This window comes from Lactuca virosa, chromosome 2 (genome assembly GCF_052849685.1).
Source record: "Lactuca virosa cultivar CGN04683 chromosome 2, Lactuca_virosa_CGN04683_v6, whole genome shotgun sequence".
In the NCBI taxonomy this organism is placed as follows: domain Eukaryota; kingdom Viridiplantae; phylum Streptophyta; class Magnoliopsida; order Asterales; family Asteraceae; genus Lactuca; species Lactuca virosa.
Window position 1 is genome coordinate 265616118 of NC_136427.1, and position 8272 is coordinate 265624389.

An 8272-nucleotide genomic window follows, 5' to 3' on the forward strand; every position below is an offset into this window, starting at 1 on the left:
GCAAAAACCAATCATTGTAAACTACGAGTTAACTGGCTCAAATCCGTGAAACCATCGTGTTAAGAAGATCAACATGAGAAAATTCAAGGTTTTATCGGATTAAGAGTCAGTAGATGAAACTAAGACTCATTGTTTTGATGGTTTCCCTTTGCATCCATAACAGTGAGTGGAGGAGGAAGAGGGTATTATCAACAAGAAGAGGACATGATGCCACTATTCTTCTCAACACCAAGAGCATTCAGAACATTCTGGATGACTCTACTTTTTGTTAGTTTTGAAAGGAAAAGGTGGATAAGCCTGAAAGATAGATAAAAGAAAGAAAAGATAATGCTTGTCAATATTAGAAGCAAAGCTTAAGCAAACTATATAAATATGTTTAATTACAATAAATGATCAACTTGTTTTTTGTGTTTTTGTGTTTTTTAGAAAGAAAACACAAGCAATGTTAATTCAAACGAGTTAGAAAACAATTAACTCATTAAAAGCATGCCAATATATGCAATGAATTTGTTTAGAGTCTTCTCGTCTAATGCCTTGGTGAAAATGTCAGTCAACTGATCAGTGGATGGAATGTAGAACAACTCCACTTTTCCCTTTTGAATGATGTCCCAGATGAAGTGATGACGGATATCGATGAATGTTGCACTGGATTTTGTATCATCTTAATGACGCTGGTGTTTTCGTAGCAGATGAGAGTCTTTGAGAAGTATAGACGATAATCCAAGAGCTGATTTTGAATCCATAGAATCTGAGCACAACACCTTTTGGCGGCTACATATTCAGCTTCAGTAGTAGAACAAGCCACTGATGCCTGCTTCTTGGTAGACCAGCTCAACAATCTATCTCCAAGCATTTGAGCCCCTCCTGAAGTACTTTTACGATCAATGCAATATCCACCATGATCGGAGTCAGTGTATCCCACCAGCTTGAACTTGGAATCACAGGGATACCATAACCCAAGATTAGGTGCATGCTTTAAGTAACGAAAAATCCTTTTTACAGCGAGAAGATAAGATTCCTTAGGACTGGCTTGATAACGACCACACAATATGGTAGCAAACATAATTTCAGGACGGCTGACAATAAGATAGAGAAATGAGCCTATCTTTCCTCGATATAGAGCTGCATTCAAATCAGCGCCAGTAGGATCAGTGTCAATAGACGCTGATGAGGACATTGGAGTCTTTGTTGGCTTGCAATCAGAAAAACCAAACTTCTTCAGCATATCTGCAATGTATTTAGCTTGACAAGCAAAAATCCCATCGGTTAGTTGTTTAACCTGTACACCTAAAAATAAAGTTAGTTCACCCATCATGGTCATCTTAAACTTCTTTGCCATGATCTTAATGAATTATGAACTTAGTTTCTCATCAGTGGATCCGAAAATGATATCATCAACCTACACTTGAGCAAGAATTATGTGAGACCTTGAATGCTTGATGAACAAGGTGATGTAAATATTTCCTCATTTGCATCCACTTGCAAGAATATAGCTCGGCAATGTGTCATACCGTGCTCTAGGTGTCTGCTTCAAACCATAGACAGCTTTATCAAGACGATATACATGATTTGGAAATTCTTCACTTTCAAACCCTAGAGATTGCCTTTAAAAGACTTCTTATTAAAGATCTCCATGTAAGAAAGCAGTCTTAACGTTTATTTGATAGACTTTGAAGTTCTTGAATGCGGAAAAAGCAAGAAAGAGACGAATTGCTTCAAGTCTAGCATCAAGAGAAAATGCTTCATCATAATCTAACTCTTCATGTTGAAAAAAACCTTAAGCCACAAGTGTTGCTTTGTTTCTTACGACGATCCCATCTTCATCCATCTTGTTTCTGAAAACCCAACGAGTGCCAAATTATACAAGTTGAACATAGCTTATCTTTGACAAATTGTAAAACCTAATTCCCCAAAATATTTGACATGTTCTTAAAATTCAAATGAGATAACCTCTTGTTCCACAGCCAGTTCAGATGAGACTGAGCACAAGAGAATAAGCAGAGACGAAGAGAGTTGTCAACAGAGAACATATCATTTCAAATTATGATGTTGTAATGGGTCACTGAAACGGTTTAAAGAGTTAATATACAGAGATAACCTCTTTACCCTGAAACTAAAATATACAGTTAATATACACCGAACCATCTTGCAATGGGTCACTTAAGAAAATATATTATAACAATCATCAGGGAGACGGTTTAAAGAGTTTCCATGCTTTATCCACTTATCATTTCAAATTATGATGTTGTCAGCGTGAATGGAGTTCTTTTCAAAAGTACACTCGCTGACTTTATGAGAAGCATTAGCACATCAATAAAAAAAGTTTGATTCCAGGATTCTTTCTTTTAACATTAGATTTTGATTTCTTTTCAACTGTTGAATCTGAAGAACTTTCATTTTTTGATTTCATCGATGATATGCTAAGATGAAACCTTGTTATGACGCTCATGAGACATTAAACAGTCATCTGAAATAGAAGACTTTGACTGATCTTCGGTTTCAGAGGTGCTAACGGAGCACTGGGGAAACATGTTAAGAATTTTGTTTACAGAATGAACTTCACCATTACATATAGGAAATTTCAGTAAAATCTTAGTCGACGGTAGAACATACTCACGATGAGAAGGTTGGAGGGAAGGTTCAAGAGCGATTAATTGAGAAAAACATTTGGTGTTGCCATTAGGGTTAGTGGAGCGATGAGTATCAATTAAAGTATGATTTCTAAAATAATTACTTACAAATATACTCTTAAAATCTTTTTCTAAACAATCAGCGTTATAGAAAGTTTGTTTAGTCTCAACACTTTTCGTTAAGGAAACATTACTATTTATATTGCCTCCAAGAATTTTCTCATACTAATCCGGAATCTGAGCATTAGTAGTTCTTGTGACATCATAATGAGAAGAAGCCCAGTTTCTTAAAATAAGTTGAATACGTCTAGCATGATCAATAGCCTTTTCTTTTTCAGAGTGAAGAAAATTGTTGGTCAGTGATATACAAGTGTTTCCTTTTTTAAAAGAGAAATATATTTTTCAAAAAAAGGAGAGTTTTTCATTAAGATTTTTTAACTCAATTTTGAGAGAATATCTTTCTTTGTTTGAAACAGATAAATCAAAACGTAAAAGATCAACCGTGTCATATTTTTCAATGTTTTTGATAGAAGAGTAGTTATCAAGATTTTTTACCTGATACGCTGAGGATGCGTCCCATTCCGACTTAAGATCTATAGTAGCTTGATAAAACTTAGTGTCAAGAGTGCCAATGCTGTCATTTGATGTGTCAGCATGAGATTCAACAATTTGGGCCTTGAGACACTTACTTATTGAAACTTTGTCTTCTGAGAGGTTTTCCTTTTCAAAAGCAGATGATAGTGTAATCATCATCCCTTGAGCACTTGATCAGTTTTGAACCAAACGAGAGACAAAATAAGGAAGTGAGTTTCCAATAGCAATTCTTGCTTTTACATCAAGATTCAACACCCTTTTCTCCTCCTTGTTGTATCCTGACACAAATTTCATCTTTAGCTTACTATCAGATGCACCATCATTGGATGATTGATGCATAACGACGATATGAACTTTGTTATTGATGTCAAGCTTGTCAAAGTCCATGATCTCGAGAGCATCCATGACATTTGATTTCCAAGAAGAGAAGTTGATTTCATCAAATGGAAGGATCTTGTTGCAAGCAGTTGATTTGGGATTGTAAGAAGTCGAAATAATTTCTTTGAGTGTATCAAAAACCCACCCTGATACCAATTGAACGTTTGTATTGATCAGATACAGTTCAAGTATAATAAAAAAGAAAAAACTAAACGAAGCAAATAAATAACATAAAAAGTAAAGAACATGAAGTATTCACCAAATTGTCTTTCACCAAGAAAGGGATTGTTTTCACCAAGAAACTAGGTTGTCACAAAGACGGTCACCAAGACGTTCACATTAGGGTTTCACACTAATGTTGAATATACATTAATTTATACAAGTATATCCCTTGAATGAAGGGATTGAATCTAATCTATACTAAGAACCGATCCTTATCAAAAAGATATCGGAACTGCTATCTATCTAATACATAAAATAGGAAGTTGTGTACGATTACGCCTTTGCCTTCCCACGATCCTTAGAAGTACCTCAAACGATAAACTAAAAATTGTAAGCCAAAGCTTAATGAGTTCCCACAAAGTACCAACACACACATACATATAACAACATATAATGGGTCCACAGTTAAAAGACTGGATTACCCTTGAGCCAACAGTACGAGTCTGGCATGCCTATCCGGCCCTCAGCTCATATCTGGATTGCTCTTGAGCCCACAACATGACTCTGACTTGCCCTCGAGGCCCACAGCTCATGTATGGATTGCTCTCGGGTTTGTTGGCTATCGCACAAAGCAGTACAACCTCAACCCAACCATACTATGTCGACATAAGCATAACAGATAAACATATACCGGCAACCAGATAAACATGCATATCTTAACAGATCACCACATCTTAGCAACATCCCATAACAGGATACATAATCTGCTGGGTCGGCATTGGTTCCTTCAACCTGCAAGTACAGTGAGGAAAACTCACCTCTCAGTCGGAATGCAAGAGGAATAATTCTCTGTTCTGAAAAATCGGCTCAACGATCAACTAACCAAAACCAAGGACCTAATCTCAATTAGCAGCTAAAAATACCTAAAATACCCCTAAGTCCAACTTGGTCAAAACTCTGGTCAAAGGTCAAGGTCAACGAGTCAACTCGGTCCACTAAGCTGAGTATGTGGGGCGTACTCACCTCCTATGTTAGGCGTATACAAGCCTTGACCGGTATCAGGCGGTTGACCCCGTACGCACGGCGTGCGCGACAAAGTACTCAAAATACCACTGAGAGTCATAAAGTATCCAACTTTATGACTTTGCATGCCCATTAAGTGCTTATTACCAACAAACTTAACTTCTTAACACCTAAAGACCATTCTAGAGCATGCATGGGGAAGAACTAAGCATCAAGACCTCATTTTTGTGAATTAAGACCCCTCATTGGGTCTGAAAGGACAACTTATTTGGTTAAGAGCATGCCAGGCTCAAGAATCACAGAGGTTGGGACCAAAAATACCCTAATAAAAAGATAACTAGATCCATAAGAAAAGATGATCAAGCTAGGAGCTTTTTACCTCCAGAAGGCTGCTAGCAAGGTGAGAATCTCATATCTAAGCTTCTTCCAAGCTCCAATGTCCTTATACCACCTTCTTCCTCTTCTTCTTCAAGAATACTACCAAATCACACAAATGGGCTCAAATATGCACTCTTCACACTTAGGGTTAGCTAGAGTGACGAATTTTAGGTGGAGTTTGATAAGGGTGAAGGCATAGGGGCCATAAGGAGGTTATATAGGTGCAAAATCCTCAAAACTAGGGTTTTGGTCTGAACAGCATACGCGTGACATACCTGTTGAGTAAGTCCGACGTACGCATGCGAGACGTGCTCATCTCATGCATGAGTATGCTATGCGTACACCCCGAGTAAGCACGACGTACAGACCGAGAATGAAAATCTTTAATATGTTAGGGTTAAAAACGAACCTTTCTCGGAACGGGTGTTACACATTGGTTCTTGTTAAGATCATCTGTGGTTTTGAGTAATAAATAGCAACCATTTGCAAGAGCAATGATAGTATCATTTCAAAATTAATGATTTCTAGCATAACTCTTTATGATCGAACAACCAATCTTTGGAACTTAAAATCTAATGTGATAAAAAGGCATAAGATAGGAGGAAAAATTGCAATCATACATTATATAGTGTTGTCATTTGGGATCATTGGTATTATTGCAACTAAAGTGGATATGATGAAAACATTAGTTACAAGTAATAAACATAAACCTGCTAAGGTTGCCCGTAGATAAGCAACGATGTAATGCTTCTTTGCAAATATGTGAGCCAACAAACCCATTTCCACTAAGCATATGCAATTGATTACAGAAAGAGATGGTAAATTAAGAATAACACACAAACTTTATACTATAGAAAGATATGTCTAAAACGATGAAAGTTTTAAGAAGAAAATTGAGCATCAAACTAGTTAAAATTATTTATTACCTTCTCCGCATAAGTAGGTGGAATATTTACAGTTTCAACTTCTTCTACTTTAAGTGGTTCATCAATTTTATTAGATTATCTCGATGAATATCTTCCTCTCCCGATTGAACCTGATGTATTGCTTGGTTTTACAGAAAAGTAAAATAAAATAAAATAAAATATTAGTTGAACCATACATGAAAACTAAATGATAACTCAGAAAAATCATTCTCCACCAGTTTTTATCGATGCCTCATACAAACATATACATAGATAGATTCTGAAAAAAAAAACAAATAGTAAAGAAAAAAACCTCCGTGTCGTAATTGGTGCTACATGTGGCGGGGATGCCAGAAATAGGGCGAAAATATAGGGTTAGAACAGGTTTTATGTTACTTAAATCCTAATAGGACGAAATCCATGTGTACTTTAATTGTTTCTCATCTTCAATCTCGGTTGCATCTCAGCCATAGAAGCACAATACAGTGACGATTGAATCCAAGTTTGAGAGAAGGTATGAGAGTCCTGGAGAGATCGGAGAAAGTGGAAGGAGGTGTCGCTTATTGAAGATCTGATGAACGAGAAAGGGCTTGTCAGAAGACCGGAAGATTGGTCGTCGAACAGCCTTAATCGAATCGAGATGAACTGATGAATCTACATTCATATGTAGCTCACTGGTTAGGCAGATGATCGACACCCGAAACTGCCACTCTTGGGTTGTCGATTTTTTGTGGTTATTTGTATATCTATAAGGCTTTCATTGGAGCATAAAACGAGCAAGAGAGGAAAACACGTCTACTGAGAAGGACCAAAATTGCCAACCATTAAAAGCTATGTAGCCAAAGTCTGAAGTTGAGAAAGTATATATATATATATATATATATATATATATATATATATATATATATATATATATATATATATATATATATATTATACTAATTATACCTATATATAAACACCATAGTCTTGTGTGTCCTATCTATTTATCAGATTGATTAATTAGACACTATTATAAGAAGTGAAAAAGAATCATAAAATAGAATCAATAACTACAAAGTTATCATTGTTCTCATGCATCTTCAAGTAAATGTTCTTCATTTGTTTTAAGATTCATTTACTTGGAGATGAGAATATTGATTTTCATATACCCTTCTCATTCCATACCATATATTTTGTTACCCTCCACAACCCTAAAGGACCCGAGCTTCAATCAAAACCAAAATGGAAAATAAAGATCGAGTGTGATTGTAGCTTCAAAAAATTTCCTTTATTTCATTATTAATTGATATTAAAATAAAATTACATACAAGTCCTTAATTCAATCCGCGCTATCGAAATGATCAATCTCAGTAAACACATATTCAATTCCAATCTCTTTGCAATGACGGTTGCAGTTGACCAATTGTCACATGTACTGCGTATGGTTTCACCAGATCAATGAACTCAAAACCACCGACAACCTTTTCAAGTAATTTGGTGTCTTAAACCGAGTGAAGAAAATGATGACTAGCAAGAACTGGAATGGAATATTGATGAAGAAGTTAAAGAAATGATACATGATTGATAATTGTTTCTAAAAAGAGATGGAAAAATTAAATTGTGTTTTTGTTTGTGTTTGTATGTGTATTTAGGAAGCACTATAGTTGGAAAGAAGAACTAAAGAGGTTTAGATTTTGATTATCAGATTCTTCAAGACCGTGTATATGTATGTGTGTGTGAGAGAAAGAGAGAGAGAAAGAGATAGATAAAGAAATGTACCCATTTCTTTTTTTTTATTAATTATTTAAATATATTATTCAAATACTAAAATTATATAAAAGGAAAATTAAACGGGTAAAACATACTTTTTAATTTTTAAAGGGACTAAAACCACAAAATATTTTCGCTTTTAAAAGAGTGGTGCAAGTTGTTTTTTTTTTTTTTTTTTTTTTTTTTTTTTTTTTTTAATCTTATATGTAGATTTTTATAAACCACATTGACCAAATTTGTAGCTTGATCCGATAGAAATTAAAAAAATAAAAATAAAAGTTAAAATATATTTACTAAAATAGTTCTTTTTTCTCTTCACATAAATGATCATTTATTTTGGCAATGAGCATACTACAAAATTGTTTTTGCTGTTATCTAGATGGTTTTCACAAAAAAAAAAAAAAAAAAAAAAACTTATGTATTTCATCACAATATGAACAATTAATAATA